The sequence below is a fragment of the Ictidomys tridecemlineatus genome, chromosome 9 (genome assembly GCF_052094955.1).
Source record: "Ictidomys tridecemlineatus isolate mIctTri1 chromosome 9, mIctTri1.hap1, whole genome shotgun sequence".
NCBI classification, from domain to species: domain Eukaryota; kingdom Metazoa; phylum Chordata; class Mammalia; order Rodentia; family Sciuridae; genus Ictidomys; species Ictidomys tridecemlineatus.
In genome coordinates this window covers 1,079,459-1,094,992 of record NC_135485.1, presented here as the reverse complement: position 1 = coordinate 1,094,992, position 15,534 = coordinate 1,079,459, and positions in this window count along the sequence as shown.

The window sequence follows — 15,534 nt, the reverse complement described above, 5'->3', positions numbered from 1 at the left end:
GTTGGGGTGCGGCAGCAAGCCCCCCACCTGGCTCCCATGCCTGGAGCCAGCCACTCCTGAAGGGGCCTTTCTGTGAGGCTCCGGGTGCGGCAGGAGCCCCCGCCTGCCTGGTGCCCAGCCCCTCTGTCGGCGCCTCTCGGCCGGGCGGCCACAACCCTGATGTTGCTTTAATAAAACAAAGTTTTTCTTTCGTGCCCGGCCTCCAGCGGTGAAAGGGCCGATTTACAGAGCCCGCGCCCCCTCCCAGCCGCCCCGCCCTCCCTGCGGTGGCGCTGGCCACGGCCGTGGGTAATTTATAGCTTCAACTTAGCACACTCGCGCTGGGCCAGCCCAGCAGCATGACTGGGGCCCTTTATCCCGGCCCCCCAGCCAGCCTGCAGGACGGCTCACAGGCTCCATTCACGGCTGCCACACGCTGCCTCCCGGCCACGTTCCTTTTTCAGGCTTTTGGAAACCCGCGAACCATGGGGGGAAACAAGCCGGGCTGTTTGTGCCTTAGCCGCTGGCAGCCACACCCCGACCCACCAGGCCTGCTGGCCCTTCCCTGGTCTGGCCCCCCAGGACCTCGAGGCCCCTGGCACCCATTCCCCAGGTGAGGAGACCCAGCCCGGCCTGTGTCCTCCAGGGGTGGAGAGGACTCCAGGCAGGCCCAGAGACGCCACCCTCCTCAGAGGCTCCCAGGCTCAGGCCTCTGCAAAGGCCCCAAGTTTTCCTCATTTGTCACATTCTCTTGGAGTGGTCAATGCAGGCAGGGTCCGGTGCCTGTCCCAGGACGCCCAGCCCGGGGGGAAGGGTGAGGTGCCCATCCCAGGGCCAGACCTCCTTTTAGAGAGAGACCACAGCTAAGAGGACAGGGATCCTGGAGGTGGCCTGAGGCTCAGAACCTGGCCACTGTGGAGGGCAGAGGTCAGGGAGGCTCCGGAGAGCCTGTGACCCTTTGGAGTGGCTGTTGCTCATGACACAGGAGCGCCAGCACTGACTGGACATAGGTGCCCTCACCACGACCCACCTGGCACCAGACACAGGTCCACAGGCACACCCTGCCTGCTCTCCATGCAGACACAGGCAAAAGGTCCTGCACAGACAGGGACAAGCGTCGTCCATGCTGGTCTGTTTGGACCCAGCATCTGGACTTGACCTTACAGAGCAGGCCCTTGCCGCTCCCAGCCCCGACTGCAGCTCCTCTGTCCTTCCATAGGCCAGGCCTGGAATCCTCTCATGCCCCCAAGGGCTTCAGTTCCCTCCAATTTTGAGAGGCAGATATCCGAGAAGAACCTGGGGGTCACCAGTTCCACCCTCCAATCCCACACAAAGCCAATGCCCCTGGCTGGAGTTCAGATCCAAGGTCAGGAAGCGGGAAGGCTGCGGGGAAGTAATGGTGGACGGGTGGACGAGGTGTTCCAGGCTGGCGTCCTGCTGCACCCACCCGCCACCCGCAGCCTGCACAGAACCCTGCAAGGAGCAGGGAGCAAGTTCTGGCACCCTGGCAATGCGTCTTTGGAGGTAAGACCACCTTCTTCCCCAAGTCTCATGGGTTGGGGGTCAGGAGGCCTGGGAGAGGGCCTGGCCAGTGTTGGGTGGATCCAGTGTGAGGACCCGACAGGGTTAATGAGCTGCCTCTGCTCCCACACGATAGTTTGGTCATTAAAACCCCATCTCCTGCCTGTGTCCGGCCCTCCCAGGGCCTCCCGGGGCTTTTGTCTCTCTTTCTAAGGCTCTGACAGAATCAGGCGGGTGGGGGCCCCCAGGAAGAGGGGGGGCAGAAGTCTACAAAGCCCCCGCCCCCCATCAGCCGTGGCCCTGGCACCTCCTCTGCCAGGATGCCAGCCGGGAGCCACTCCCAGGATGCCCCCCTCAGGGGCTGGCACGGGCCAGGCTGGGCGGGTGTCCCCTGAGCCAGCCCGGGCTGGATCCACCCTGGCCGCACCCCGTGGCCACCCCCGCGCTGTTCCCAGCCTGGTGGAGCCCCCAGCCCTGCTCCCATTCGCCCATGCTCCACTGCAGGTTGCTAGGAGCTGGGGATGGGGGCGTGCAGCCAGGGGCCCGGCCAGGCGGAGGATCCGGCAGGGGGGCGGTGCCCAGGGACAAAGCCCGCCTGTGATTAAGTCATCTGCCTGAAGCACCGTGCACACTGCCTGGCCAGCCAAGGGCTAGCCTACTGGTATCTCGCAGCCAGTGTGGCCTCCTGCCCTGACCAGGCCCCCCCATCCTGTCCCCCAGCCCTGTGAGGGTATCTGCTTCCTCTCACCCAGGTGACCTCAACTATCCTGATGCCCATGACCCTCTCCCAGGCTCTGTTGTCCTCTGTTCCTCCTAGATCTGCCACTGACAGGCAGGTGACCTTCCTCCTCCCACTTCTCCTGGGGACTGCTTGGACTGGGAAGCACCTGACTGTCCCCACAGTCCCTCCAAGTACCCAGCCCCAGGCCCTGCTGCCTTTCCCACCTTGGTCCCTGTGCTGGAGGGCTGTGGCAGGGCAGGAACCATGGGGGCCACCCTGCTCATGGGACGGGCAGGGAGGTCCCTGTTGCCCCCCGCATTCCTGGTGTCCCCATGGATATTGCTCCCCACCCTGGGGCCACCTGACTGGGCTGGTCCTTGCCTTCCCACCTCTCAGGAATTGAGGTTCTCCAAGCTCCTCGACTAGCCACGTGGCACCTCCCCTGCAGGCCCCCACACCATTTGGAAGAGTCCAGACCCTTGGGATCTTCATGAGTACCTCTCTGGGGACCCCGGCCTGGGCCTGGGAAGCTCAGGTGGCCAGGGGCTCTCCTGTGGTTCCGAGCAGACACGGTGGGCACGTTATTCCCTTCCCTATAGTGGGGCATGGCCACCCTGATGGGAAAGGTGGGGTGCAGGGGGGCCACAGGGCCTGACCTGACCTGAACATGGGTCTTGGTGGTGCGCTAGGAGATGGGGTTTCAGGATGGGGTGGAGACTTCCTGGGATTTGCCGCTAATCAGGATGGCGGGCCAAGGCCTCCCTCTCCCTCCCCTCCCTCAGACCTTATCTCAGCTTGTCCTCTGGCCAGGGTTCTGGGAGTGGGGGATGGGTGCAGGCGTGATGCCCTGGCTGGGGCAGGGGCATGGGTGGGTCCCCAGGGCTTCCTAAGGGACTGAGCCAGGCCTCAGCACCCCCACCCAGCAGCAACCCATTGACAAAGGCCCAGGAGGTCCAGCCATGGCCAGCCCCCAAGAGCCCAGGGGTGGGGGGTTGGAACCTGGCTGGACCTCCAGGGTCCTGGCTGCCCCTTGACGTGTTCCCAGTTGCCAGGGGACGGGTGGGTGTGACTATGCCTGGGAGGCGCAGCTGAGGGGCCCTCCAGCTCCCATGCCTAGTGCTCACAGGTGAGGGAAGGAGGTACTGTTTAATGCTGGACCCCACTTCCCACCCAGTTCTGACCAGGACTGGCCAAGGCCTGGTCTGGCAAGGACACCCTTGAGTGGACATTGGTTCAAACTTTTTTTCCCAGCTCCATTCAACTTAACCCTAGTGCCCTGTGTTCAGCTCCCTGTGTCCCACCCTCTCCACCTCTGCCCCCACCCCAGTGCCAGGTGTGTGCCCTGTGACCTCCTCTGGCCTCTGCCCTGGCTCCTACCCATCCTCCTAGTCCAGGTTGGAGCACTGATTCTGGGGCCTTCCTGTGTTCTGGCAGCTGTGACTGTGGGCCAAGGGCCAGAGCCAATGGCTCCCCAAGACTGCAAGGGGGCTAGGTGTGCTTTTAGCGTACACTGGGCCAACGCCCCAGCTGCAAGAGCAGAGCCTGACGGGGACCCACCTTCATGCGGTGGGGCTATGTGCCCTTCCTCCATCTGGACCTTCAAATGCGGGCCCAGGAATAGCCTGTGGGGAGGACTCACCCAGCAGGCGGGAGACCCTAATGCCCAGCCCAGCCTCTCCTTGCCTGTGTGGCCTGCTGAGCAGGTCCTGCTGGCCTGGTGCCCCAAACCTAGAAGCCCATGGCCAAAAGGGGTGTGTGTGGCACCCAAGGGGAGAGGACCTCCTGGGCCAGAGCCCTTGAGTAATCTGAGGAAGGGTACTTCAAACCCAAGCTTTTCACAGCCAGTCACGGAAGGCCTCTGGTGGTGGTCCTCAGGTGGCCTGAGTTATGTGGAGAGGCGCGGGTGGGGACCTATGGTCACATTCCTGGCAGGGGTACTGAGTGGAAGGAGGGGACCTGGGGGGGAGGGGTGCACGGAGAGGAGGAGGTCAGCTCTGTGCTTGCAAAGCAGGTGGAGGCCAGTGTGCAGGGCCTGTGTGCAGGGCCCGTGTGGATGGGGCCGTGGGCACCACCCTACTCTGGTCAGCTCCTAGGCAGTCCTTGCTTTGAGTGCAGCTGCCCCAGGGCATAGGTCCGCTGAAGCCCTGAGGCCTCTTCCTGCCCCTCAGGCCCAGCAGCTGAAAATATGCCCTCAGTTCCCTTCCTAAGTTCCCATGCTCTACTTGTATACAGCAGGTGCTCACGAGGTCCGCCTTGGAACTCTCTCAACGCTGCCTGTCGTGGGTCCTCCCACCCTGACCCCTGCTGTCCCCAATGGCTCTCTCACCACACTCGTGAACAGTCTCCAGGACCCAGTCACCATCAGCTGGGCTGCCCCACTTGGCTTCCGTATTGGCAGTCTGCAGCGGTCACTCATCACCAGCACTGCTGGGACAGTGTTCACGGTCAGCAAGTGTCAGTAAGTGGGAGGAGTGGGGGGTAAGTAGGATGAACAGCAGGTGGGGGTATGGACAGCAGCCAGCAGTGGGTGGAAGGTGCTGTTGGCTCGTGGCTGGCCAGGGTGACTGTCCTGGGAATGACGGAGAGTGTCACAGTGGGCTGCAGGCTGCAGAGGTGCTGTGGTACCAGCCGACGTCTCTGTGCAGTGTGTGTGGGAGACGGATCATCGGGAGGGGAGGGGGAGGAGGCTGGGATCATGGAGGATGGAAGGTGGGAACACATGTCCGCGTCCTGCAGGGCCCTAGGAGTTGGCCCCTGGAAGGCAGGTGTGGTCTTCGAAGCACCTGCGGGAGGGAAAGAGGCCCAGCCAATCTCTGAAGTGGGGTCTGGAGCTGCTGGCATTAATGGGTGGGCTCCAGGGCAGCCCCAGGGGTAGGTTCCCCTTCTGGGAGCTCGAGGCCACGGGGTGTGGGAAGAGGTGAGTCACTTGCCTCGGACCCGTGAGAACCAGCGCCCACGCCTGCCTCCCTCGGTGGGCCCAGGGAGCTCGCCCTCTCCTCCCGCCCCCCGCAGACGCAGGATGAGCTCACGTCTGCCGGGGGTGCCCCAGGCCTGGCAGCAGAGAGCACATGGGCAGAGAGCCCAGGGCACCTCAGGCTCCCTCCGCAGCCTGGATCCCCCACTCTCTCAGGTCATCTTGGGGTCATCAGGAAGGCAAGGCCCCATGAGGGGATAGGATGGTGTCCACCCAGCTGTCTACCAGCCCAGCCAGTTACCTTTGGGCTGGGGTCAGAGGTCCCTCTGTGTACATCCAGGCCTGGTCTCCAAGCAGGCCAGCACTGCCCATGTAGGCCACTGGGCTGTTGGGGCCAAGTAGGTCTCTCTTTGGGTCCCCTGGTGGGGACCTGCATGGCGTCAGGCTGGGGCTGTATACAGCAGGTGCTCACGGGGTCTGCCTTGGATTGTTGGTTACCTTGAGTTGCTGGTCTTGACTGAAGGTGCAGCGGGTGGGGGAGCCACACCAAGGGGGGGCTGTAGCCAGGCGTGGTGGCTCAGGCCTGTAATCCAAGCGTCTCAGGAGACAGAAGCAGGGGGATTTCAAGTTCAAAGCCAGCCTCAGCAACTTAGTGAGGCCCTAAGCAACTCAGAGAGACCCCGTCTCTAAATAAAATATGGAAAGGGGATGGGGATATGGCTCAGTGGTTAAGAATCCCTGGGTTCAATCCCTGCTGTCAAAAAAAAAGGGGGTGGGGTGGGGGCTGTGCAGAAAGCCGTTGCCTGGTGCCACTGTCAGAGACCCCCATGGCTGCCATGGACGGGATAGCCTGTTCCTTCTCCACCATTTTACAGCAGGCACCCAGGCCAGGCAGCAGTAGGACCGGGCCTCCTGGGGCACTGCCCTATGCCTGGGGCTGATGAGCAGGTACCCTCCAACCAGGTTGGCATCTGGCTGCAGTCCCCAACCAAGGGAGGGAGGTCCACTTAGGCCATGCAGCTATATCCCAGAGCTCAGCCAGTCCCGTCTCTGAAGCCTTGTACCTGCCATTCCTCTTGAAGCCATCTGGTCGTCCTGAGCCTGCTGACTTCAGTCAGGTAGGGCAAGGATGGGGTCCCCAGACCAGCACAGTGGTGGAGGGGAGTTTCCGTCCTCTCGCCCCTCTCTGCCCCCAATCCTGATCGCCTGCAGAGAGCTAGGGCCTGTCACCCTCCTGCCCCTACAATCCTAGGCCATCCCAGCTAGGGAGGGGCACAGCCAGGCTAAGGAAGGGAGGACTCTGGGCAGAAGCCAGGTGGCCCCCCTTGCAAGAAGTACCTGGAGGGTGGAGTGGGCAAATCTCATGAGCCAGCAGACTTTCATGGTCCCCAGCGCTGACTGCCTGGTGCTTCCTCCCCAGCGCCCAGTGCCAGGGCAGGTCCTCCTGAGCAGGGCACAGCAGGGCACTCTTCCACTTCTGAGCCTTGAGCTGGTGGCCCTCCACTGTGGTCACCTAGCTGAGAAGGCTCCTGGGTCTTGGGGCACTGTTGCTGCTTAGAGGGAGTCCTGGGACTGGGGGAGGCTTGTCCATCTGCAGCCAGCTGTGGAGGTTTTGGAGACTGGCCCCACTTGCCTGGAGCCATGATGGAGAGTTTCTGGGTATGGCACTGCCAGGGCACTGTCCTGTGGATCCAGGTTTCCTGGGCAACACAGCTAGACCCACTCCCTCCTGATGTGTGACCCAAGTCCTTGACACCCTGGGTTCCAGCTGGCCCTTGCCCCGGGGTCCAGCCACCAACCTCTGCATCTCACTGTGATGCCCAGACAGGCCAAATGCTTCAAGTCTGGTACCCCATGCCTCAGTTTCCCCTTATGTCAAACGGAAGGCCTGACTGAAGAAGAGCCTCTCCTGTCCAGTGCCAACGCCTTGGAGAAGCTGGGCAGTGGCCTGCGGTCTGCTCCCTTTCCCCTACCCCTGTCCTGGTTGGCAGAACGCCTGTCCAGGGCCTCCATCTGGAAACAATTGGACTCGTGGTCCTCAAAGATATAATTAAAATACACTGGGTTATGTGCCCCCTTCTCTCTGGGGCAGGATCCAGGAGAGTCATGAAATCGGATCTCGCTGACGCTGGGCATGGCAGTCGGGGAGCAGACTTGGACACCATCAATGGGACCCCAGCTGCCTTGACTGTCTTGGTGGCTTTCATTATAGCACACAGCAAGGAGGCCCTTGAGCCCTGTGGGAGGAGGTGAAGGGACAGCCCAGGGCTTCCCACGAGCCATCCTGGGCAGGAGCCAGGGGCCAGGGGTTCTTGCTGAGTGGTCACAGAGACACCACAGTTGCTCCCCATGTGGAGAGCCTTTGGCCAGCCAGGATACCCCGAGCCTTGGGCAGGGACACCCGAGGATGCTGCCTGCCTTCCCCTGGGCCTGGGCGGTCCCTCACCTGCTGCTTTCCCAGGTCTGAGGAATCATGCATGAAGCCTTGGGGACTGGGGGCTCCGGCGGGTGGAGCCCAAGGGCAGCACCCTGGGGGAACTGGGCTAGGACACAGCAGCCATCTCTCCCCCAGGGTGCCTTGCCTGGCCTCCCCAGCCTATAGGTGCCCACACCTGCCCTGAAGGCCTCTCAGCAGGAGGGCTGCCTCCTCCAGGGAGTCCTCCATCTGTCCCTTAGCCCTCAGCCCATCACACACTAAACTTGGTTCCAGGGTGCCCTGTGCCCCTCCCAACCTTGGGCAGAGGCTGTCCCCAGCCCCAGCTCTGATTGTCTGCTGGCTTCCCCTTGGTCTGGGGTTGATGGGGGGCTGGGGGGGTTGGGGGGGACACGCAGATGTTTCCTGCCCCAGCAGCTCTTGTGCATTGCCACAGCCATGGCCTGTGCCCCGGGTCTCAGAGCCCTTAAGCAGCCCCAGTTCTGGGCCCTGGAGAGGTGGCTTCCACTGAGCACTGCTGCGTGCCTCTGAGTGCCCCAGCCCTCCCCTCCAACAACCTGGCTGGGGACCTGGCAGGGCCCCAGCGTGAGCAGCCCACTACCTCCAGCTGCCTGTCTGTCTCCATCCTGGCCCTGATCCTTGCTGGTGTGCTCCTCCCCACCCTGCAGCAGCAGGACTCCTGGGCCTTGTACCTGGCACTGTGCTGGGTCTCCCAGCAAGGACCCAGTAGGACATGACCAAGATGCCCACCTCCCATGGAGCCAGGCTTGGCACAGCCTGGGAGTGGCCAGGGTGTGGGCCCAGTGTGGCCAGGGCTGAGATCAGCCCAGTGTTTAGAGGGTCAAGGGACAGTAATCATGCCTGGGGCCTGGCAACTGGGTTACCCCCAAGCCAGCACATGGGACCCCCAGCACTGCTGTTCATGGCCACTCCAGCATTGTCACCCCGTGCCTGGCCTTCCTGAGGCCATGCTCTCTGAGTTTGTGTCCTTGGGGTGCCCCCTGGGCCCCAGTGCCTGTGGCCTGTGGCTGGTGTGCTCATCTCTCTCCACTCTCAAGTTCAAGCCCAGGCTCTGGGACCACTCCTGAGCCGTCTCAGTCTCAGCGGGAAAGTGCCAAGCTGGGCTGGGCTGGGCCCGTGGCTCCCTGAGCAGGGAGCCCTTGGAAGGGCACCAGGCCTGAGGGCCATGATCTTCTTCAGGGAGGGGCTCCTGGGCTCTAGGGTCCTTACAGAGCTCACCAGGCAGTGGCCTGGTCCCTCGCTGTGCTGGATGGGAGGCAGGGTGGAGGCCTGCCCTGCCCTTCAGGGCCATGGTCACTGTAGTGTCCCTGGTCTACAGAGGCTGACACGACTCAGGGGCCTAGGTTCTATGCTTGGGTTGGGGACTCCACTAGGAGATGGGGTCTGGAGCCTGGCCCTGGAGTGGACAACTAGAGAGGGGAATGCCCCGGTCTGGGCCCGGAGACACTGCCACCTGGCCCAGCTCCAGGTCTCCTCGCCTTCGCCTGGCTGAGGCCTCCCCTGACAGCCCCTGGCCCCCGGGCCCACATCCTGCCAGGCCCAGGACCCCTCCTGCTGGAAGCACTTTCTGACCCTGCCTGGCTGCTCAGGCCCTGCTCAGTTGTCCCTAGCCAGAGGACGGGGCTTTCTGGGCTTGTGGGGAGGGGATGCCAGGAGCATTGTGGGAGAGCCCCTGGCACTTTCTGCTTCGATGGCGGAGCCCAGCAGACACATGTGACAACCACAGGCCCGATGGCCAGCTCTGTGGGAGCCTCTGCCTGGCTGGGTGGCCACCCTGGGCCTGGGCCAGCTGAGGAGCTCTCCTCCTTCAGATCCTGCTGCAGCCCCTGACATCCCCTGCCTGGACAGCAGAGTCTGTCCCTGCATCCGTTGGTGCCCTGGGCCTGTGCCTGGCCTCTCTCCTGGTGCTCACCTAGCTGTTCTGCAGGACCTTCCCTGACGTCCTCCGCTCCTGGGTCAGAGTTGGCCGAGTTGGCCGCGTCCATGTGAGGACCCGACAGGCTCAGGTCTCCAGGGCTGTTCCAGGAAACTGTGGGATAGGGAGGGGGGCAGGGTGGAGAGCTGAAGAAAGGCTTCGTGACCTCGGGCAAGTCACGTAGCCTATGGGGTGGGGACGCCTCAGCCCGCCCTGCCCGAGGGGGTGGAGTGAGCTCACGCTCCTGGCAGAGGAATCAGCACCTGGCACACAGGGAGCCCTCCCGTGGGGGGGCAGGACCTTGGGCACGTCAGGGCGGGTGCAGATCTGGCCCCAACCTGCCTGGTTTGAGTGGCCCTAGGGCCAGGTGGGACCTCCCAGGGACACAGGCCCCCTAGGCAGCCCCTCTGACTCTTTGGCCGGCTAGACACCAAGGGGCACTGGAACCCTCCCCTGGGAGTGGAGTCCATTCTGGCAGGGCCACTCTCCCCACCCCCGGGGCCCTCCAAGGAGTCCTCTTTACCAGGAGTCCCCATGTGATGGTAGAGGGACTGCCCACAGTGGTGTCCTATGCAGGGACGAGGGGCAGGGCCCTGCCACCAGCATTTATGCCCCCAGTGTTGATGGCTGGGTCAGGGACGGGGAGGCTCTGGAGGGCCAGCTGGTGGAGGCTGAGGGGAGGGGTCTGGGAGTCCAGGCTGGGTGGGGACTGGATAGGAAGGCCAGCAGCTACAGCCCAGCATGGCTCTGTGGGTGAGCTGCCTGAGGGCCGGGTGTGGGCCCAGTGTCCACCATGTGTTTCTGATTCTTGAGGCCTCCCCACTGAGGTCTGCACGCACAAGACACCCTGTCTTGGGCCCATGCAGGGCCTGGCTGCTTTGGTGCCGGCCTGTGAAGTGGCCTCAGCTAATCTGGGTGGTCACCTTCCAAATCCAGAGAAGCCTGAGGGTCACAGGGCCCAGGACCTTCCTGCAGGACAGGATGCAGAGCTAGACCCAGCCAAGCCCTGCCAACCCCTCAGGTGGACACTGGCCCACCCGTCTGCCTGCTTGTCAGCTGAGCTGCTGGGCCAGTTGGGGTGGGGGCTCCTCGCACCCTGTGGCAATGTCCAGTTTCACCACAGTCCCTGGCTGCCTCTGGCTGTGTGTCCGTGTGGGCTGAGGCCTTTCACACCCCCTGCTGCGCTGGCCTTGGACTGTCGGGGACCCTGTCAGGCACAGGTGGAGAACCTGCACCCCAGCTCAGGGGCAGGCAGAGTGCATGTGGGGTGGGAATGGGGCCACTATGAAGAGGATATTGGTGGGCACAGAGGATCACCTGGAACCCACTCTGGGTGACTGCAATATGGACAAATCCAGCCCCTCTCCTGTGTCCCGTCACATCTGCACCTCCACACCCACCCGGCTGGGACAGACCCTGGCACAGAAGGCACAGACTCAAGGCCAGTGTGCACAGCTGCCTCAGGGTCCAGAGTCCAGCCCCTTGTTGACTGATGGGGACGGGGCTCCAGGTGGGAGTCTATACACAGCCTAGGCCTGGCCCCTGCCCACCCCAGCCCTGTCTCCCTGCCTTTTGGAGTCAACCTGTGGGAACTTGGAGGGGCCTTAGCATTTAGGCTGGGCCAGGAGCTGGGGGTTCTAGACAGGGGCAGCGGCTCTAAGGCTACCAGACACCCCAGGCAGAAGCTCTGGGCCCTCTCAGCTCCCTGAAGCCAGGTGCCTGCAGGAAGGCACTTGGAACACCTTGGTTCATCCTGAGGCACTGTGCAGTGCTGGCCCCACAGTCGAGGTCTGGAATCATCCTGCCAAGGTGGACATATCAGGGAGGGCTCAGGAAAAACTCCCTCTGGGGTCCCCTCAGGCGTACCATGCTCCAGCTCTGCCCAGCTCTCCTGCTCTCCTGGGGGGCCCCAGAAAGTTCTGGACCCACTGTGTGGAGGGCCCCCCAGACCTGCAGGGCTACAGTGGTCTCTGCTGACAGCCCCCTAGACAGGATTCTCCCAAAACTCTCCTGCTTCTTTGGGAGTGAACAGACTTGGAGGTTTGCAGACTCACCAAAGAGCTCAAGTCCCACAAGGGTGGGTATTGGTCACGTCAGGCATCACTTCCTACTGTGGGACAGGGGTCCCAGGTAAGGCCCAGGAGGGCCCTGCTGAGACCCCTGGGAGTGGAGGGGAAGGCTGTCTTCCCGAACCACCAGGGCTGTTGGGCTATCTTCTTGCAGGGCTTGTGGGGCTCGGCCCCTCACCTCCATGATCCTGTGGGTTGGGCCAGACTCCTCTGAGGAACACCTCCAGCCTGGCACCAAGATCACCAGCAGCAGGGCCACCATCAGCACACAGATAGTCTAGTCCACCCACATAGAAGCCGCTCCTCCCCTCCCCTCCCTTGTTTCCATGGTATTGGGAGTGAACTCTGAGTGCTTTTCCACTGAGCTACATTTTCAGCTCTTTTTCCTTTTTATTCTGAGATGGGGTCTCACTAAGTTGCTTAGGGCCTCACTAAATTGCTGAGGCTAGCCTCAAACTTATGATCCTCTTGCCCAAGCCTCCTGAGTTGCTGAGATTACAGGGTGTCCCACTGTGTCTGTCCCAAGAGCCCTTCCTTTACAGGCTGAAGGCCTCTGTGACTCCAACTCATTCCATGCTTTCTCCTTCCTCAGAAATAAGCAGAAGCCTGTCCTCTCCCTGTGCAGTCCCAGGTAACATCTCCCCAGTGGAGGGGGATCTGGGTCCTAGTGAGCCTGGCGTGGGTGGGCTGTCAGTGCAGGGGTGTGCAGGGTGGAGAGACAGGAGGCCAGAGCTGATTCTCGATGGAGGTGTGATGGCAGGTGATGGAGGGTGATGGAGGTGTGATGGAGGTGTGGTGGAGGGTGATGGAGGTGTGATGGAGAGTGATGGAGGGTGGTGGAGGTGTGATGGAGGGTGATGGAGAGTGATGGAGGGTGATGGAGGTGTGATGGAGGGTGATGGAGTGTGATGGAGGGTGGTGGAGGTGTGATGGAGTGTGATGGAGGGTGGTGGAGGTGTGGTGGAGGGTGATGGAGGTTGATAGAGGGTGATGGAGGTGTGATGGCAGGTGATGGAGGTGTGATGGAGGTGTGATGAAGGGTGATGGAGGGTGATGGAGGTGTGATGGAGGGTGATGGAGGTGTGATGGCAGGTGATGGAGGTGTGATGGAGGTGTGATGGAGGGTGATGGAGGGTGATGGAGGTGTGATGGAGGTGTGATGGAGGGTGATGGAGAGTGATGGAGGGTGGTGGAGGTGTGATGGAGGGTGATGGAGAGTGATGGAGGGTGATGGAGGTGTGATGGAGGGTGATGGAGGGTGATGGAGAGTGATGGAGGGTGATGGAGGTGTGATGGAGGGTGGTGGAGGGTGATGGAGGTTGATAGAGGGTGATGGAGGTGTGATGGCAGGTGATGGAGGTGTGATGGAGGTGTGATGGAGGGTGATGGAGGGTGGTGGAGGTGTGATGGAGGGTGATGGAGAGTGATGGAGGGTGATGGAGGTGTGATGGAGGGTGATGGAGGGTGATGGAGAGTGATGGAGGGTGATGGAGGTGTGATGGAGGGTGGTGGAGGGTGATGGAGGTTGATAGAGGGTGATGGAGGTGTGATGGCAGGTGATGGAGGTGTGATGGAGGTGTGATGGAGGGTGATGGAGGGTGATGGAGGGTGATGGAGAGTGATGGAGGGTGATGGAGGGTGATGGAGGTGTGATGGAGGGTGATGGAGGTGTGATGGCAGGTGATGGAGGTGTGATGGAGGTGTGATGGAGGGTGATGGAGGGTGATGGAGGTGTGATGGAGGTGTGATGGAGGGTGATGGAGGTGTGATGGAGGGTGATGGAGAGTGATGGAGGGTGGTGGAGGGTGATGGAGGTGTGGTGGAGGGTGGTGGAGGTGTGATGGAGGGTGATGGAGGTTGATAGAGGGTGATGGAGGGTGATGGAGGGTGATGGAGGGTGATGGAGGTGTGGTGGAGGGTGATGGAGGGTGATGGAGGTGTGGTGGAGGGTGGTGGAGGTGTGGTGGAGGGTGATGGAGGGTGATGGAGGTGTGGTGGAGGGTGATGGAGGGTGATGGAGGTGTGGTGGAGGGTGGTGGAGGGTGATGGAGGTGTGGTGGAGGGTGGTGGAGGTGTGATGGAGGGTGATGGAGGTTGATAGAGGGTGATGGAGGGTGATGGAGGGTGATGGAGGGTGATGGAGGTGTGGTGGAGGGTGATGGAGGGTGATGGAGGTGTGGTGGAGGGTGGTGGAGGTGTGGTGGAGGGTGATGGAGGGTGATGGAGGTGTGGTGGAGGGTGATGGAGGGTGATGGAGGTGTGGTGGAGGGTGGTGGAGGGTGATGGAGGTGTGGTGGAGGGTGGTGGAGGTGTGATGGAGGGTGATGGAGGTTGATGGAGGGTGATGGAGGGTGATGGAGGGTGATGGAGGGTGATGGAGGTGTGGTGGAGGGTGATGGAGGGTGGTGGAGGTGTGGTGGAGGGTGGTGGAGGTGTGGTGGAGGGTGATGGAGGGTGATGGAGGTGTGGTGGAGGGTGATGGAGGGTGATGGAGGTGTGGTGGAGGGTGATGGAGGGTGATGGAGGTGTGATGGAGGTGTGATGGAGGGTGATGGAGGTGTGATGGAGGGTGATGGAGAGTGATGGAGGGTGGTGGAGGGTGATGGAGGTGTGGTGGAGGGTGGTGGAGGTGTGATGGAGGGTGATGGAGGTTGATAGAGGGTGATGGAGGGTGATGGAGGGTGATGGAGGGTGATGGAGGTGTGGTGGAGGGTGATGGAGGGTGATGGAGGTGTGGTGGAGGGTGGTGGAGGTGTGGTGGAGGGTGATGGAGGGTGATGGAGGTGTGGTGGAGGGTGATGGAGGGTGATGGAGGTGTGGTGGAGGGTGGTGGAGGTGTGGTGGAGGGTGATGGAGGTTGATAGAGGGTGATGGAGGGTGATGGAGGGTGATGGAGGGTGATGGAGAGTGATGGAGGGTGATCGAGGTGTGGTGGAGGGTGGTGGAGGTGTGGTGGAGGGTGATGGAGGTGTGATGGAGGGTGATGGAGAGTGATGGAGGGTGGTGGAGGTGTGGTGGAGGGTGATGGAGGTTGATAGAGGGTGATGGAGGGTGATGGAGGGTGATGGAGGTGTGATGGAGGGTGATGGAGAGTGATGGAGGGTGGTGGAGGTGTGGTGGAGGGTGATGGAGGTTGATAGAGGGTGATGGAGGGTGATGGAGGGTGATGGAGGGTGGTGGAGAGTGATGGAGGGTGGTGGAGGTGTGATGGAGGGTGATGGAGGTGTGATGGAGGGTGATGGAGGGTGATGAAGGGTGATGGAGGGTGGTGGAGGTGTGGTGGAGGGTGATGGAGGTTGATAGAGGGTGATGGAGGGTGATGGAGGGTGATGGAGGGTGGTGGAGGTGTCATGGAGAGTGATGGAGGGTGATGGAGGTGTGGTGGAGGGTGATGGAGGGTGATGGAGGGTGATGGAGGTGTGATGGCAGGTGATGGAGGTGTGATGGAGGTGTGATGGAGGGTGATGGAGGGTGATGGAGGGTGATGGAGAGTGATGGAGGGTGGTGGAGGTGTGATGGAGGGTGATGGAGGTGTGATGGAGGGTGATGGAGGGTGATGAAGGGTGATGGAGGTGTGATGGAGAGTGATGGAGGCGTGGGCCCCGAAAGGCCTCCTCTTGGATGGTGGCTATGTGCCCACACCACCTGCAGGGATGTGAAGCCTTCACCCTTGGTGGCCTGGAGCAGAGTGAGGCTGTGAGTATGGGGACTCTTGGTGTGTTCTTCTCACAAGCACCTGTGCCCTCGGTGCCAGGCTTCAGGTGCTCCTCAGAGGAGTCTGGCCCAACCCGCAGGATCATGGAGGTGAGGGGCCAAGCCCCACAAGCCCTGCAGGAAGATAGCCTTCCCCTCCACCCCGAGGGGTCTCAACAGGGCTCTCCCGGGCCTTACCTAGGACCCCTGTCCCTCAGTGGGAAGTGGTGCCTGACGTGACCAATACCCACCCTTGTGGGACTTGAG